Consider the following 19,354-nt stretch of genomic DNA (forward strand, 5'->3'; position numbering starts at 1 on the left):
CAGCTGTTATAGAGTGTCACGTAAATGACAGAGTATGTTGGGCTACTGATATCACATCCAAGATGGTGGCACCCAGAAGCAGCCTTTAGATGGTCCATACAAGAAGGCTTTTATAATATGTTTTGTGAATATCATATATGAAGCTCTTTAAAGTAAAGAAAACTGCTTGCAGCCTGCTGAAGCTTTGGAAATGCTTTGCAGAAGCTTGTTGTACATACTGCCCTTATACAAGATGAACCATTGTGTGCAAGGCGAGTATTTAAAGTGATTGGATAGTCTGTTTTTTTGTTATTATTAAATAACAAACATGTTATACGTACCTGCTCTGTGCAGTTGGCTACGCACAGGTTAGCCTCTTCTCGGGTTGCTGCTCCTGACCCCTCCCTTTTATCGAGTGCCCCCACAGAAAGCAGCTTGCTATGGGGGCACTGAGCCGAGCTGCAGCTCTGTGTGTCCATTCAGACACGGAGCTGCAGTTTGGCCCCGCCCCTCTCTCTCTGATGGGCTAAATTACTTTAATTGACAGCCGCGGGAGCCAATGGTGCCGCGGCTGTGTCCCAGCATATCAGGAGGGAGAGTCCCAGACGGTCGAGGGACTCGTGGACATCGCTGAAGAGAGATTGGCTCAGGTAAGTATTAGGGGGTGCTAGGGAGGCTGCTACACACAGAAGGCTTTTTATCTTAATGCACAGAACGCATTAAGATAAAAAAAACTTCTTAATTTCAACTCCTGTAATTATTGTCTGTACTGGCCCAGCTTCTTTGTCCCTCACCTCCCTACATAACCCTTGTAACTGTCCGCTTATCACTGTAAATCTTTGTTCAGCACTTACTGCCAGGTGGAACCTTTCTGCCTTCCTTTTGATTCCCTGGGGAATGTTTAATCAGCAGAACCACTAGACCACTCCTACTCCTCCTCCCTCTAGCTCTGAGGTAACGTTTTCTGTGACTCAGATTTTATATACAGAGCAGGAAGATGACTGCTGAGAGAATCCCTAAGGCTTAAAAGTTTTGCACCCCTTGGCAAGCGGAGCGAGGTATGCAGTAAAAGTGCATTATATATATATAGTATATATGTTCTTAGACATAAATTGTGTCCATGCTGTTAGTTTAACATATGCTATGGATAATCCAAAGCATCTTGCATGTGGCCATGTTTCCTTAGATGTTTAATGTCATTAGATATGTGTGCAGACAACTTGAATCCAACCTTGTAACTTCACATTTGTAATTAACCTTGTAACCCCCTTTTTGGTGATCATTGTAAACAAATGTATTGTATGTCGTTTACAGTTTTCACGGTGCTACGGTGTTTATGGTGTTCATGGTTTACGGTGCTCAAGGTGTTAAATAGAAAAACGTTCATCCCTCCTGCACACCTTTGATGCAAAAGAATAAAAGTACTGCACCCGTCAGAAGCTCTCCTCTCGTTATTCACTCTATGCCATAGGGGCCGCTACAACCCTTTTGTGTAATGGTAAAGGAGGGGGATACTACAGACCAGAACTTCTCAAACAGGGTTTTTAGGTTTAGTCATTTTTAGCAGGGGTGTCCAAAGACTGGAAAGTTACTTTAGAGGTTCTTCTCTGTGGAGAAAGGCTGCTGGGGCTTCTGACATCACATCCAAGATGGCATTGCTCAGCATTAGTCTTAGTGCTTTTGCAAGGCTACTAAAAGAGAGGCTATTACAGGTACATAACATGACTGAAATCCTTTAAAATCCCAAACATTGTATGCTCAAAAAGTCCTTACATGCAACCACACCCTTAAACAGACCCTGTCACCAACTCGAAAAGTTGCAAATAATAACGCAAGAAAATCAGTGTCAGTCACTCCTCTCTGCCTACCCCTCCAATGGTTACTGCTTGCTCAACAAATAAAATTCAAAATACTAATAATCAGATAGAAAGCCATCTAAAACCCTTCCCTGAGCTACTATATGAACGTCATCTCAAAATATCATCTAAACTGTTCTCCTTGCTCCTCCCAAGGCCTCCTGCTCTCTATGTACCTCATCACCTGCTTCCATGCTCTCCTCCATTACTTCTCCAGAGCCTCTCCCATTCTCTGGAACTTCCTACCTCGGTCTGTCTATCTCCTGCTCTGTCTGCCTTTAGATGATCCTTAAAAACATATCTATTCAGGGATACCTATCCATCTCTACCTAACAACTAAATCTTTACTTTCTCCATAAACTAATCTCCCCACAATTATTACTTTTTGCATTACTTGCCCTTGCCTTTTAGATTGTAAGCTTTAATGAGCAGGACCCTCCTAACCCTCTTGTCTTGAATTGTATTGGATCTGTACTGTCTTCCTTTATATTGTGAAACACTACACAAACTATTGGAGCTACAGTATATAAATCCTGTAGAATAATAATGTAATTTATTTATTATTCCAGTTTGTCCCTAGAAATTGGGAAGCAATAGAAAGTCTCCAGCATGGTTCCCTCTACTTCTCACAATGTACCCAGCCAATGCCAGTCAGTTCCCCATCTGCCTCCACCAGGCAGCTGAGCTCCATTCGTCACATGGCACAGATGGTCTCTTCCCAACACTGTGATCCTCTATCTCTGCCACCAATCAGGCTCTCCAGCCACCGAAGACTCTATATAGTGGCTGACCTGAATTATTATTATACAGGATTTATTATACTGTACAGGATTCATTTAGCGCCAACAGTTTACGCAGCTCTTTACAACTTGAGGGTAGACAGTACGAATACAATATACTTTAAAACAGTAGGAATCAGAGGGCCCTGCTCATTAGAGCTAGCAATCTAAGAGGGAGGGTCAAGAGATACAAGAGGTAATAAGTGTCGGGGATGGGCTGAGGAGAAAATAAATATATAGTTGTTAGGTGGGTGCCAAATAGGCTTCTCTGAAGAGATGTGTTTTCAGTGATCTTCTGAAGGTGGACTAAGTAGGATATAGTCGGATGGATTGGGGGCAGAGCATTCCAGAGGATGGGAGAGGCTCGGTCAAAGTCCTGGAGGGGAGCATGGGAAGAGGTGACGAGGGAGCTAGAGAGTAGGAGGTCCTGGGAGGAACGAAGAGAATGATTTGGTTGGTATTTTGAGACCAGGTTAGTGATGTAGCTGGATGCCAAGTTATGGATGGCTTTGTAAGTTATGGTTAGTATCTTGAATTTAATTCTTAGGTTGAGTGGCAGCCAATGAAGGGATTGGCAAAGACGGGTAGCAGACACCGAGTGGTTAGTGGTGGATAAGCCTGGCAGCAGCGTTCATGATGGACTGAAGAGGGGATAGCCTATTTAAAGATAAGCCAATGAAAAGGGAGCTGCAGTAGACGAGAGATGACCAGGGAGTAGATTAGAAGCTTTGTGGTGTCCATGGTTAGTAAAGGGCGTATCTTGGAGATGTTGCGGAGGTTGAGGCAGCGAGCTTGGGACAGCGACTGGATGTGTGTCCGAAAGGATAGTTCACAGTCCAGGATTACACCTAGGACCTTGGCATGGGGGGATGGGTTGATAGTTAAAACATTGATTTTAACAGAGAAATCAGTGGAAGTGGAATGTGGGGGAGGAAATATAATGAGCTCCGTTTTGGATAGGTTGAGTTTGAGGAAGTGATGTGACATCCGGGCTGATATGTCTATTAGTAAGTTGGTGAAACGTGAGGAGACTGACGGAGTGAGCTGAGGGGTGGAGAGATAGATTTGTGTGTCATCAGCGTAGAGATGATATTGAAAGCCAATCAGCTGACCCAGGGAGGAGGTGTATATTGAGAAAAGGAGCAGACCAAGAACATAACCTTGGGGGACCCCCATGGAGAAAGAAAGAGGACAGGAGGTAGTAGAGTTGTAAGTAGCACTGAAGGTGCCTTGGGATAGGTAGGATGAGAACCAGTGAAGAGTACAGTGACGGAGACCAAGAGTGTGGAGCTTTTTGAGGAGGAGGGGGTGGTCCACTGTATCAAAGGCAGCAGAGAGGTCCAGGAGGAGTAGTACAGAATAGTGTCCATCGGTGTTAGCTGTTAGTAGGTAGTTTGTGAGTTTAAGGAGAGCAGTTTCCGTGAAATGCTGAGGGCAAAAGAAGGGGATCAAGAAGTTTGTTATTAGTCGGATGGTCACTTATAGACCAGTCATTCAAGGAGTTTGGAGGAGAAGGGGAGTAAGGAGATGGGACGTAGATTGTGAAGTTTGGTGGGGTCCAGTGAGGGCTTTGTAAGGATGGGAGTGACAAGCGCATGTTTTAGAGAATTGGGAAAGATTCCAGAAGAGAGGGAGAGGTTGAAGATGTGAGTTAGAGAGTGTAGAATAGAGTCAGAGACTGAGCGTAGCATTTGCGAGGGAGCAGAATACAGGGGGCAGGTGGTTAGATGGGTATTGGAAAAAAGTCCAGCAACCTCCTTTATATGAGGTTGAATAGCTGAGACTCCGCCTAACGATTGGAGAGGTACATGTTGTAATGGTTGTGCGCATTGAGCCAATCAAAAGCCGTATGCTTGTTCAAGTCTAAGCTTATCGTAGCCATGTTATCATGTGAAGGGCATAACCACAGTGACCGTGCCCACCCCACCCCCCTCCCTCCCTTTTCTTTCAGTTATACAATACAGAAACTGTTAACCAATGCCAGGACCTTATTAGTCTATTAATCGGACACACAAATACCCTTTCCTTAGCCAATTCACATTCCCGTCTAGAAACCCTAATAAAACTGTCAACCTCACAAGCTTGAGCAATCCAGAGAACTACCAACAATTGGTCGATCAGTTGAAGGGGATGGCCAATACATCTGTGCTAGACTGATTAGTAGTTATGACTTTGAAACTTCATCATGTTTCATAACTCATGAAATAATAATAGCACAGCCAGAATATAGACATAGTTACCTCCCTCCGTTAATTTGTAGCATTATGAGCCCAAACATCGTTAATTTAGAAGTACTGGCAGCAGAACCAGCCCAATTCTTCTCCTAGGTGAACTGGGCATCCCAAATCTGTCAAGTTTATATGCATTTTGAAGATAAATACAGGCAGGACAATAATGTGCATGTTAGCAGGCTGTACCCGGTAGGTACTCAGATATATGAGTACTATAGAACACTGCATCTGGGACATACAGTAGTCATAAACATTGTGGCATCACAGAAACCACTCCTCAGACGCCTCATTTTTCAGATAGCCCCTGTCAACATCCTTTTGATCCCAGAGAAAACGGGAATGCCAGGACAGTTTGGGAGCTCTTGGTAACATCCAACGAAGGAACACCTAACAGGACTTGTGAGAGGCACTGTACCATTTTTGCTTATTCGTTGGACTCTGCTGAAACCAGGATTTGCAATTATTCTTCCATTTTAAGTTTTTTTTTTTCTCTGTTGTTTAAGTCCCCATTCGCACTAGCGCGACTTGTCAGGCCACTTGGTCGCCTCACAAGTCATGGTGGGTCGCTCGCCATTGATTAGCACAGGACCCATTCTAATAGGAGCGACACAAGTCGCTCCGACTTAGAAAAAGGGTCCTGTACTACTTTGGGGCGACCTGGAGGTGACTTGCATTGACTTCAATGATATGAAGTCCGTGCAAGTTGCGCCGATCAAGTCGTGTCGCCCCTGTCTGAATGGGGTCTTATTGTTTCTTTATTTCTTTGTAACACCCTTTTTCTGTAAATATTTTTTTGCACCATTTTGACCATTTCATTATTAAACCCTATTTTGGAAAGTGTTAACTTTGTCTCTAAAGTTTTCATTTGCAAACTAAAAAGAATTCCTGTCTCTTGAAGAGCGCTACTGTATAGTACAAATCCTCTGAACATATCTGTGGTGAGAGTGTGTGTTGCAGATGTTTATTTTTCACAATTGTTCTTTGTAATATTGTGAAGGGTTGATAGACCCAAAGCTATCTGGTGGTAGTTTGGAGTTTAAAAGGTTAATTGCTTAATTAACTTAACCCAGTGACTATCACTCTCAGGCTGCTGGCACCTAGATTGGTTTCCCGCAAGCTGGGAAATCTTTCTGCTGGGTGCAGCTGAGAGTGGCATTGTTACGCAAGTGACAGCGCGGTGTGAGATTGGCCAGTCCTTTGTTAGTTGGTGAGGACAGGGGTCTGACATCTGCTTTCGTCACACCAGTAACTGGGGCTGCAGGTGTATTGTGCCGGGTCTCTTTCTATCACAGCAACTCCGAGCTCAGCTACTGCTATGATGGGGAAAAAGAGAGCACAGTGCATGCACTAGGTTTTGAACAAGGGCAAGTGTTTGGTCCTGTGATACCTTGGGCAAATGCCCAATGGTTGGAGTGTCCTAGCAACAAGATAGGATTAGAGACTGCAAACTAAGTAGGAATATTTTGGCCAGGCATTGGTTGGGGGGTTGTGCCTCAAATGACCTATAGGGATGGAAAAGGTCTTAATCAACATTTATAAGGCTGCACAGCTTTGGGGTTTTTTTGGTTTTTTTTTACATACCTGTGCATCTTGAATAAAAAGGCAATTCTCTTGAAAAGGTGAAGTTAGCATTTATCAATTGATAATATATCCGCCCTACACAGCTTGTATAGTCTTTTCGCTGCCCACACCAAAATCAGAGAGTGCCATGAAAGCAATTGTCTTTTTTGTGGTTTCCCCAGTCCGAATTTTGAGACAGATTAGAGCTAGAGAAAAAGAAAGAGAAAAACAGATAGATAGATAGATAGATAGATAGATAGATAGATAGATAGATAGATAGATAGATAGATAGATAGATAGATAGATAGATAGATAGATAGATAGATAGATAGATAGATAGATAGATAGATAGATAGATAGAACCTGAATTACCATGTAACTTTCTATATGTCTTCAGGATTCAAGCAGCGTTTTCTACCCAATAAACCTGGCCGAGTGTTATTTATGCATCATTTTGTTTCTTAGAGAGTGCAGTAATACACTGGAATTTAACTTACTGATGTAGTAGCAGCAATTTCCATAGTTATATTATTCACTGATATGTTCTTGTTGCTTTCTGTAACATGCGAGAAGTTCACACATTATTTTTATCAGCTGGTGTAAATGTGTGGAATGGGTAGTTGGCTCTGGATTTAGTAACACATTATGCACGAAGAGCTCCTTCTGTGTCTACATGGAAACCGGAAGATAACATAAACTTATGTCAGGGCCATCTGCTTATTGAAAACAGCCAATTAAGCCATTAAATTACAGAAATAGATTTTTATTTTTACCTACTTTCTCGAACTCTGGATATTATGTTGATGAAGCAGATTTCTAGTTTAAAAGTAGACCTGTCAAGTTGCCCATTTAGGGGCAAGTGACAGATTCCTTTGATAGCCTACATGTAAGTCCTCTTCAGCTTCTAGATCTAGAAGGCTTCCAAAGAATTGACTTAGCCTAACTTAGCATTAGGGTTTTACACAGTCCAAAACATAATATAATAAAATATAATATAATATAAACGCCCTACAGAGGATTTTAAATCATTACAGATGTAGATCTACCTAGTATTGAGGGAGAAAGTAGATATTTCTAGAGAGCTCCCAGTATCACGAAGGATAGTTCCCACCTGGGTAATTCTTTGTTTAGACTGTTGCCTTCTGGTAGGTTGTTTAGGAGCATTGCTTCCTGTGCCACCAGGTTGCAAAATAGCTTCTTCCCCCAGGCTGTTTAACTTTTGAGTTCTGGAGGGATTTTGATATCATTTAGATTGAGAGATGTGTATTTTATTGACCGTGTGTTTTTTTTTTTTTTTACTAGGGTGATTTATGCTTTAGAGTGTAATATGGGACATATTTATGTGATATGTTTCATTTTATGATTTTTGTTGTATAATAATAATACATTTCTCTTGAATCTTGCTATTCATGCTTTTTCTTTCCCCACCATGTTTTGCCATCCAATTCACCTGCTTTAGTCCTGAGTACAAGGCTCTGTGCAAGCAATGTGTTGGTCCCAGGGGTTACATAAAGCTAGGGACATGCACCTATGTGACAGTGATAGGGCCTGGTGATTGGTTGTTCAGGCACTGTGCACTGCATAGAAGGCAAGGGAGGCACATGCTCCCCAGGGGCATACCTAGAGCATTTGGCACCCGGGGCGGATCCTATATCTGGCACCCCCCACCAGGCGACGAACTGCCCATTGACGTGTCACGTGTAAAATGTATGGAGACCCCCTTTTACATTACACAGCCCCCTTACCCCTGGACCCCTTTACATTACACAGCCCCCGTACCCCTGGACCCCTTTACATTACACAGCCCCGTACCCCTGGACCCCTTTACATTACACAGCCCCCTTACCCCTGGACCCCTTTACATTACACAGCCCCCTTACCCCTGGACCCCTTTACATTACACAGCCCCCTTACCCCTGGACCCCTTTACATTACACAGCCCCCTTACCCCTGGACCCCTTTACATTACACACCCCCCCATTGGAACCCTTTACATTACACAGCCCCCATCCCCCCATGGAACCCTTTACATTACACAGCCCCCCAATAGAACCCATTACATTACACAGCACCATCCCCCATACAACCCTTTACATTACACAGCCCCCCAATATAACCCCTTTACAATACAAAGCCCCCACCAATAGAACCCCTCTACAATAAATCCCCCCATAGAACCCCTATACAATACAAAGCCCCCCCATAGAACCCCTATACAATACAAAGCCACCCCCCCAAAAAAGAACCCCTTTACAATACAAAGCCCCCCCAAAGAACCCCTTTAAAATACAAAGCCACCCTCCCCAGAAGAACCCCTTTACAATACAAAGCCACCCCCCCCCCAAAGAACCCCTTTACAATACAAAGCCCCCCCCCTGCAAAGAACCCCTTTACAATACAAAGCCCCCCCCCTGCAAAGAAGCCATTTACAATACAAAGCCCCCCCTCCAAAGAACCCCTTTACAATACAAAGCCACCCCCCCTCCAAAGAACCCCTTTACAATACAACCCCCGCCCCCTCAAAATAACCCCTTTACAATACAAAGCCCCCCCCCAAAGAACCCCTTTACAATACAAAGCCCCCCCTGCAAAGAACCCCTTTACAATACAAAGCCCCCCCTCCAAAGAACCCCTTTACAATACAAAGCCACCCCCCCTCAAAATAACCCCTTTACAATACAAAGCCCCCCCCTCCAAAGAACCCCTTTACAATACAACCCCCGCCCCCCCTACCTTTTTAGGAGGAGAGCGGAAGAGGAGGAACTGTTTAAAGCAGAGGATGTGAGAGAGACTCACTGTCACTCCCGAGCCCTGAATACACAGCGGTCGGCGACTCGGCGGGAACTGCAGAAGTTACTGTGCTAGTTAATGAGAAGGTGATTGGTTGCTAGGCGGTCCTAGCAACCAATCGCCTTCTCATTAACCAGCACAGTTAACTCCGGCAGCGCCCGCTGATCGCTGTGTATTCAGGGCTCGGGAGTGACAGTGAGTCTCTCTCGCATCCTCTGCTTTAAACAGTTCCTCCTCCTCCGCAGCGGAAGCAGTCTTGCGGCCGGCCCCGGGTGTCACCCTGGTCTTCCCTGACACCCCCCTAATGTGTGGCACCCGGGGCGGACCACCCCCCCCCGCCCCCCCTATTTGTACGCCACTAATGCTCCCCCATACCTGGAAAAACTGGGTATTTTACAAGGTTCAAAAATGCATGAAACATATCTATAAATATTTTTTATTATTAGGTATTTTCCCATCTAAGCACTCCCTCCTGCTTGCATGCCTGAGCTGAGGGTAGATGGATTCCAGGAAATAAATGCTACATGAATCATCTGTCCTTACTCAACATGGACACTGCTAAAAATGCTAGCTAGGGGGATGTTTTTAAAAGTGATTTCTCCACAAAATGAAGCATGGAGACATGGATGGATGAGTGTGTTAGCTTTGAATACTTAAAATTAATTCAACAACCATTTCAGTTTGTGTTGCTCAGACACAGGGTAGTTACACTTTATTGTCCAAATTTACTTTCAGTTTAAATCAACCAACTACTTTCCAAGTGCATCAAAACTAAAGGTGTGTACTGCCCCCTTTTGGTCCTTATCTTTATTCTTACCCTTACTGAGACATGTCAGGTCCAATCCAAATATTGAGGAAGTCCAGGTACACACAGACCAGCATAAGGTGCCCGCTTATGCAGATTTCTTGCCTTTCTTCTAACCAGTCCTCAGACAACTATCCTGAACTTGCTGCCTGAATTGGACTCTTACTCCCCTTTGTCTAATTATAAAATTAACCTCTGAGGCATTGAAGATGCCATGGTATGTATGTGAGCTGCTCAGGCTGCTAGGAAGTGTAGTCCTGTGCCTGCTGCTATGAGTGCTTGCTGGGAAGAAGCCCGCCCACGCTCCAAACAATGACAGGTAAGAGCAGAAGATTCCAGGAGCTGCACATCGGAACAAGACCTGCTGTGTGTAGACAAGTGGCAGTCTCAGCCAGGACCCCGCCAGGCCACACCCCCAATTTGTTTTATTCTGCTCACTGGAGCCTACTTATGGGGATGGACATTGAAGATTCCAATTCCATCAGACAGGCTGAACCTGCAAAAGAGTTAAATAGGTGACTAAAAAACCTAAATATTTGGGTGTCTTTCTCGCTCTATTATTGTTGTCTGCATTCCGGGAGAATTGCCCTCCATTGCTCTCTTTCATCCGTACAGACCTCCAGAAGTGTTGCCTTTTTTCTTATACCTAGTTCAGCAGAAATATATTACTCAAAATTAATATTCTTTCCGGCCTAGAATATCTTCAACAGACACTCCCAATCATCATTACCCCAAGCTATCTATGAAAGGTAAGGAGGGAATTCCTGCAGTTTCTTTAGGCCAAATGCCCTCCCAGAATAAAAGCAGACATCCCTAGCTTGTCCAAGCATTCGGGGAGCATGGAGTTTCCAGACCCCATCAAATATCACCAAGCTACCCATCTCTGCAGAATCCTAGATTGGTGCAACCATGCAAACTCCAGAACAGGCTCTCTTCCTGATCTCCCAGCAATCACTTCCTTGGCTGCAAGGTCCATACCCAGCAAAAATCAGAGACCACCTGCTGTTGGGTGCTACCCTCAGGGCGGTTCGCTGGATTCATCTTAAAGCTACCACTCCTGTCTTGTGCTTATATCCTGTTATAGGGAATCTCAACTTTCCTCTGGGGCTCCAAGATGCAAAGTTTTGCATTTAAAACAGCGAAAAAGTTCAGGGCACAAGATTTACAAGATACAGGTGGCTGGAAAATGGTGGCTGCTATGACTGACCCCTCTTTGTCTTTGTGGCAAGCATACCAGTTCATACCAGTTCATATACTTTCTCCTCTCATTACCTTCAACTCAGGGCAGCATATTGGACCCTATTTCTTTGAAAAACACCAGCTCAAGCCCAGCACCACTTAGACATTGCGTCTTGGTGGAATATGCAGTGCTCATTGCCCTCGTGATGGAGGAGTGCCCATCTTTCCTTAAGGACTAGGAAAGCTCAACAATTCTCCTCTAAACAACACAAACTAATTCTCCACTTCATGCATAGGTCTTCTATCTCCTCAAGCTACTCACCTATAGGTACCTGTTTCTTTAAAACTACATTGCAAGTACACGGAGATAGACCCTTCCTGTTGGAGGCGTGGGGCAGATAGAGGCACTTTGTATCACATTTCATGGACCTGTCTGTTCATCCACTTCTTATGACAAAGCGTTTGCGCTCTGATGCGAGACTTGACGGACCTCTCCATCAAGCATGACCCTGCAGCCTGTCTTCTTCACCTGAGTTCTTTCTCCTAAGGGAATATAGCCATCACCTCGCTATCCATCTCATCAACACAGCTAGGGCTTGCATTCCTATTCAGTGGATGTCTACCTCACCTCCTATGTTAGGTCACTGGATCAAAATTAGCAACATTCAGAAGATGGAGGAACTTACTCTATCCCTTAAGAAGCAAAAAGCTCATTTCTGAAAGACTTGGTTTTATTGGATTCTGTTTTCCCTTTCTGACAGATACAGGAATTAGCTGTTCTTTTTTATATCTTTTCTATAAACATAAAAAGGTGGGGATCCTCTCAGGCATACTCTTTACCCTCAGTGAATAGTTTATCTAATAATTTAGTCTACCATCTTTTAATCCAAGTCTTCTTAGCAAGGGTTTGCTTCCCGTATGCTTTCTTAGTGCTTTTCTCTGGATCATTTTACTCTCCAGGCTTCTCTTTGATATACTGTATGTCTGTGTTTTTTTTTCCATGTAACTGTTGTGAAGACTTGATTTTCCATAAACCTGGTTGGCCCCCATTGTTATTATTTGTATATGTCACTAAAAATAAACATTAAAAAATAAATAAAATAAAGGTATGCAAATGCTCACAGGAGGCGGTGCTCAAATGCTCTTATCTTTAAAAAGCAGCCACATCCTGAATAGAAAGCCTGTTCCCTGTCAGCAAAGTGCAGAAAAGGACCTTTGCTGTTTCTGTCAAAGCAGCAATCTCTCCTCAGAGGTCCAACATGCCCCCTAATGAGGTAGAACTATACAAAAATGTCAACCGCCCCAATTTTTAACTAGCTTTTAGAGAAAGGTGTGCATAAAAGTGCAAACAAAACAAAATGTATCTCCCAGTACTCTTACCAGCTAGCCAGCAAAAATAAAATTGCACTCTTCATTAACCACTTGCCGACCGCCGCACGACTATTAAGGGCGGCGGTCAGCCCCTCACAGGCAAAGCGACGTAGGGCTATGTCGCTAGCCTGTGAGGCTCTAGGGAGCGAGCACGCGCAGCCGGAGGCACGCTCCCGCGCGGTCACGGACTCTCCCGCGCGTGTGCCCGGCGGACCCGATGTCCGCCGGTCACTTGCGATCGTCCGTTACACAGGGAGAAAGGAAGGCGGCTAATGTAAACAAAGCCGCCTGTCAGTCTCCCCTGTGTAAGAATGGTGATCATACGGTTCTGCTATGTAGGACCGTTGATCACTGTTCTTACACATCAAGCCACAGCCAATCACAGTTAGAAACACGCCCCTAGGGACGCACTTAACCCCTCCCTCTCAAAAAATAGTTAACCCCTTCACTGCCAGTGTCATTTTTACAGTAACAGTGCATATGTATAGCACTGATTACTGTAGTAATGTCACTGGTAACCCCAAAAGTGTCAAAAATGTCAGTCAAGGGTCCGATCTGTCCGCCCCAATGTCGCAGTCCCGCAAAAAAATCGCAGATTGCCGCCATTACGCGTTAAAAAAAAAAAACAACAAAAATCATTCCCTTTGTTAGTAAACGCAATAACTTTTGCGCAAACCAATCAAAATACGCTTTTTGTGATTTTTTTTTACCAAACATTTGGTAAAAAAAAAATTGGCCTAAAATGTTAAAAAATTTTGATTTATACATTTTTTGGGGGGGAATTTCATATAAAAAAATGTGAAAAATATTGTTATTTTTGCAAAATTGACGCTCTTTTTTTGTTTATAGCGCATGATCAAAAAATCGCACAGGTGATCAAATACCATCAAAAGAAAGCTCTGTTTGTGGGAAAAAAGGACATCAAATTCGTTTAGGTACAGCATCGCACGACCACGCAATTGTCCGTTAAAATCACGCAGTGCCGAATCGCAAAATAGGCCCTGGTCATGAAGGGGGTAAAATCTTCCAGGGCTTAAGTGGTTAATTTGCGTTAAAAAGAGAGGATTTAGCTGCACCTTGCTCTCAAAGCTAGTTACAAATTGGGGTGGTTGACATTTTTGTTTAGTTTGTTGAATGAGGCATGGGCACACATTAGATGCTTCCACTTGCCATTGAGATATATGAGACTTCTGGTGTGTCCCTAAACCTTTTAGGAGGAATGGACTAACTCCAGGTGCCTCCCCCTATTTTATCCATTGTTATATATGTTCCAACATGGAGACTCTCATAGAGTTGGAACCAGACTATAAGGCTTAGACTATGCTACTTTGTAGCTATATTGTCAAGAGAGAGATGCTACAGAAAATAGGAGTAGTCCATCTAGAATGTTTGACCTTTAAGCAAGTGGATGATTTTGATGAGGGTTGTTACAGATTTAGGGTTGGCACAGATATGCGATCTTCTATTGGGCTGGCAAGTTTTTTTTTGAGAGACAAACCACCTATAAAGTCCTGCTTTTTCTGTATTTTTCCGTGTTTCACTTGGAAATTAGTATTTTTAGCATTTGAAAATGTGGTGGTATACCCCAGTTATTATCCTAAAAACTGACACGTGTAACCAGTCTATAAAGATGGGTTTGATGAGGCAGTATGGCTTCCACATTTTGCAAATGTTGTGCAACCCTTGTGTCAGTGTGCATTGTGGAAACTGCTAGAGCAGCACCAAGAAGATTACAGCTATTGCTGGAGTTTTTCTGTAAACCCATCTCATTTTTTTTAATTATTATTTAATCGTGCCTGTATCCCATCAAGGAGATTTTGTTCCATTTCCTGTTTCAGAGACAAAGCAGGAAGTAAGAGAAAATCTTTTCAAAGTGAGGGGAATTATCATTTTGAAGAATTCCTATAGTATCTTAGGCAGAGGTCATCAGAAAAGGTTCCACAATTGGAACATTTCCCTTCAACTTCTATTCCTGTGACAACTTTGTGTTTTTCCAACAGCTTTCTGTGATAAAGACAATGGTCACAAATATAGAGGGCAAATCTCCCCAGAAGAGGTACAGACAGTCAGAAAAACCTGACATCTGATACTGAAATTTGATACTTCCTAACTCTATACGAAAAAAGTTTGGGGTTTACATATACTAAAATAGTATACAGATTGAAAATAATTGATTGATTGATTGATTGATTGATTGATAATTAATTATCACCTGGAATCACCCTTTAAAAGCACACCCAGATCCTGGCTTCACCACCCCATGAGTCACTAACTAGCAGTGTTGGGGTAGTTACTCAAAAAATTTAACTAGTTACTAGTTACTTCTGTAAATTGTAACGAGATTACTTTACTAGTTACTGCATTTGAAAAGTAACTTTACTTCACTACTTATTACTTTACTTTCCTCTTTCTTAATTGACAGTGTAGAAGAAGATACATGACACTCTTTCTGCATAGACTTTGGGAAACATGAGAACAAAACCCGAAAAAACAGAATAAAACATAAAGTGCAACAAAAAGTCATAAACGTCATCCTTCTCTATTCTTCGAAATAACGATTGTATCGCACGGCTTGGGTAACGCAGGAAAGCGCGTTCCTATAGCCTAGTAAAGTAGTGTAGTTACCTCCTATAGCCTAGTAAAGTAGTGTAGTTACCAATATTAGTATTGTAACTAGTTACGTTACTTCGTTACCAAAAAAAGTAATGTAGTTACTGTAATCCGTTACTTTGTAACTAGTTACCCCCAACACTGCTAACTAGGCACCAGAAAAAAGGGGCAAAAATTTGCAGTGGATTGAAACCAGGAGCTGGATCTCTCGTGTTCCTATCCTCACAAGATCCCTCTAACTCTTTGTTTAAAATTACAGCATGTATGCTATAGAGGGACTGGTCCTCTTTAGTATTTTAAGAAGAGAGATTCAAATACACAGAGGAATTCTAAGTAACAATTTTTCAACTGAGGCTCAGCTTCTCAAGCCATCTTTTTGTCCATGACAAGTCTTCCTTCTTGTTGACTGGAAACAGAGCTAAGTAAAATCAGGTTCAGATCATGGTGATAACCTTATTTCAGGAACACAGATATAAGGTACTGGTGAATTAATGACCATCATCTGTCTATACTGGATATTAGTAAATGTCTGCGTAATACTATGAACATGATTGGAAACAGGTGGTTGTCACAATACCTCATGTTGAGTCTCATTCACCGATGGTAAAAAGAAGGTCGTCATTTCCTGACATCCCTTGAGTGATCTGTACTTTATCACATCATTTACTTATGATCTCTTCTTTTTCAGATCTGTCTATCTGCTCCAAGCAATTTCTGCTAACAAGACAAATACAACTACTTTATTACTTCTTAGGACTTTAACAGGTAAAGGAGCCATCACGTTGCTCCATACCATGAAACAGCATGACTGCTACATGACTTTCACCTAGACCTACAATGTCTGTGTTCACTACCTACAAGAGATTAAACAATTGAACTTGTATGTTTCCACAACCTAAACCCATGGGCAGCACACTTACTTAGTGGTTAGCACTTCTGCCTTTCAGCCTTGGGCTATTCAGTTCAATTCTCAGCAAGGAAACTATCTACGTGGAGTTTGATGTTCTCGCTAGGCTTTCATGGGCTTCCCCCCACACTCCAAAGACATGCTGGTATGTTGCATGCCAAACATTTGTATTTTGTTTGAAAATTTTCAATATAACGATGTTTGTTGGATTTTCGATGCATTAGTGTGGTCAAATTGATGTTCACTTTCAACTATAGTGATGAGAACATTCAAAGGAGCGGGATTTTTTTCTACATCGAACAAATCTCTAACAGTATCCTGTATATAGTTAAATAGATAGCAGTGGGGATATCTTTAAAGAGGAGCCCCAGTCTCCTGTGTAAAAATTAAAAGTCAGCAGCTACAAAAATTGTAGCTGCTGGCTTTTAACCACTCAAGGACCAAGCCTATTTTTGACTTTTTTTTTTTTTTCTACAAGTTAAAATCAGAATTTTTTGCTAGAAAATTACTTAGAACCCCCAAATATTATATATTTTTTTAGTAGAGAGCCTAGAGAATAAAATGGAGATCATTGCAATACTTAAGGTCACACTGTATTTGCTCAGCGGTCTTACAAACGCATTTTTTTTGGGAAAAAGTACACTTTTTTAATTAAGAAAACAGCCGTTTTTTTACTACTTGTATACTTTCACCTGCTTTTAACCCACATTGTGGGTAACAAACATTAACCTTACTACACCATCTGGAGCCTTTCCTTCTTCCACATACACCTGGTTATTTGCCCCGGCGAGAGGAGGAACCCTGTACCAGCCCATTGGAAATCTATAGGGGAACCCATCCCGGCCCAGGGGGCAATTAAGCGCGAGTGGTCCTAATGCCATAAGGCATATAGGACCCATTGGATCTGGTAAGTTATTTAATTTACCCACACCACGGTGAAACAAATCGATGTCACAGAATTAATGGATACCCACTTTTGAGCACCTGCACTTTTAAACCTACTGAATAAACACAATAGTCACTTATTTGGACTTGATATATTATTTGTTTTCAATCTTATTTTATTAGAAAATTCAAGTAAACACAAGAAAAAAGGGAAGACAAAAATTCTCTCCAGAACCATCTTACTTAATACTACATAACATAATACCAAGTATTTCATATTAATGTTAGAAACATAGATATCAAACATTTAATATCTATCAAACATTCTAGCTACACAGAGTACTTTATCTTACAAAACCTTAATATATTGTAGTAAGACCAACTCATATCATAATTATAATCCCATAACTAAATAGTCCTCTGAGTATATCACTTAATCCTGATTTACAAATATGTCAAAATGTCTTGGTTGGCTTAATGACATGATGTAAAACACTCTCAACCGAACAGGGGAAAAAAGAAAAAAAGAAAAAAAAAAGAGAAAAAAGAAATATATATAATTATAAATAAATAAGAATAAACAAAAAAAAAACACAAAAAATATGTATATTTTATATATATTTTTTTGATATATTATTCACTATATGTTTTTTTTACTACTATTTATTGATTAATTTGTAATACCTTTTATTAAAAAAGTCACTGATGTAAATTGGGGCATTTATCATTTGTCATTTATTATTTTCCTATTTTAACAATTTGTTAGTGAACCACTACTTGTTTTTACCACTAGGGGTACATTCAGCAAGCGCTGTAGCTAGCCTTACTGTTAAGGCTAACATTTTCATTTACTTTCACACCCTATAGCTGCTGCTGCACCATTTACTTTATTATAAATGTATCCATTGCTAAAACACTCCTTGGTGCGGGGAATATACCTTGGATTACATGCATGTTCTTAGTTAACTCTTTCTCTTCCATACCTGTTCACAGCCTGGGGACCTCTGAACTGCTCCTGATGCTATGGGAGATGGACCCGCTTATGGAGAGAGTGGCAACAACTCATCCTGCAAGAGACTATTATACCTGCCACATGTACACACTTGCCAAAGACTGCTACCGAAGCCTTCGATACCCTTGGTAACCACTTGTGTCTTCACACCGTATTAACTCTTACACTGTTGTCCTCATACCCCAATTAGCTCACCCAATATGTGTGCTGGTTATTTGCATTATTTTCCTTGAGTACCTTCAGACCAGGCAAAGATAGGGTCCTTTTAACACAGGCTTTCTGCCCGGCGGACTCAGTTTTGCTCAGCGGGGATCGATCCGCCAAACCCCGCTGAGCAGGCGGATGACAGGTCAGTCTCTGCTCTGTGTGTAGAGACGGAGCTGTCAGATCACCGCTCTCCTCTATGGGAGATTGGATGAAAACGGACCGCCTGTCCGTTTTCATCTGATCCTATCTGATTCGATCCTTCAGACGGATAAAAAATTGGGTTTCCATCCAATCTGGATTTCACGGACTACATCAGATCAAGGAGGAGCGGGTGTCAGCGGAGATGTCACCGCTGACATCCGCTGCCCCATAGGGATGCATGGAGCATCCGATCAGGTCTGCCTGAAAAACTGACAGGAGGACCTGATTGGAAAGCCCGTGTGAAAGGGGCTATAACAATTCAAAAGCTTTACTGGAAACTCTCTGCATAACAGTTCTAAAACAAAGTGCACATTCTTTCCCCTAAACTAATCCGTATATAAGGCTTGTGGCTGTCCCAGCGTACCTGCACAGGCAGGAATCCATATGAAACAGAGTTCACAGTGCCAGATCTCCAGAACTGGCGTTCTTCAAGGAGGACTACAGGTCCCAAAAATACCCCTGCATGGTGGATGTGACAGCAGGCAGGCTTGCTCTCTGAGGCGGAACTCCGCTAATTCTCTCTTTTGAGCAAGCAGCTGGAGATTACGTGTGGCTTTTCTGTGTTTTTCCTTCCCATGCAGACTGTGTGTCTGGGTAGAGCCCTCCCCCCTTTTATTATCAGCACAGGGAGAGAGCTCAGCAAAAAGTGCAGGGAACAGGTTAACTGTTTCCCTCCAGGCTGGGGCAGCAGCTGTCTCACTAAACAGTGTTTCTTTTTTTTTTTTTTCAAATAGACTTTATTGAAAGAAAGAGAACACAAAAACAAGAGAAACAATTTGAGCAACAAATTTTGTTGTGGCTATCACCAATACGTATTCTAACAGATGAAAAAGAAAGGAGTCATAAATGTAACCATTGCAGTGAGATAGTTCGATCGATCTCAGCAAATGGACCACACATGTGGATGAACAATTGTGGTGGTGGGGGGGGGGGGGGGGTGAAATAGTCGATAAGCATTAGTCCTACAGAAAATGATCATTAA

This window comes from Pelophylax lessonae, assembly GCF_965119305.1.
Source record: "Pelophylax lessonae genome assembly, chromosome: 5".
In the NCBI taxonomy this organism is placed as follows: Eukaryota; Metazoa; Chordata; class Amphibia; order Anura; family Ranidae; genus Pelophylax; species Pelophylax lessonae.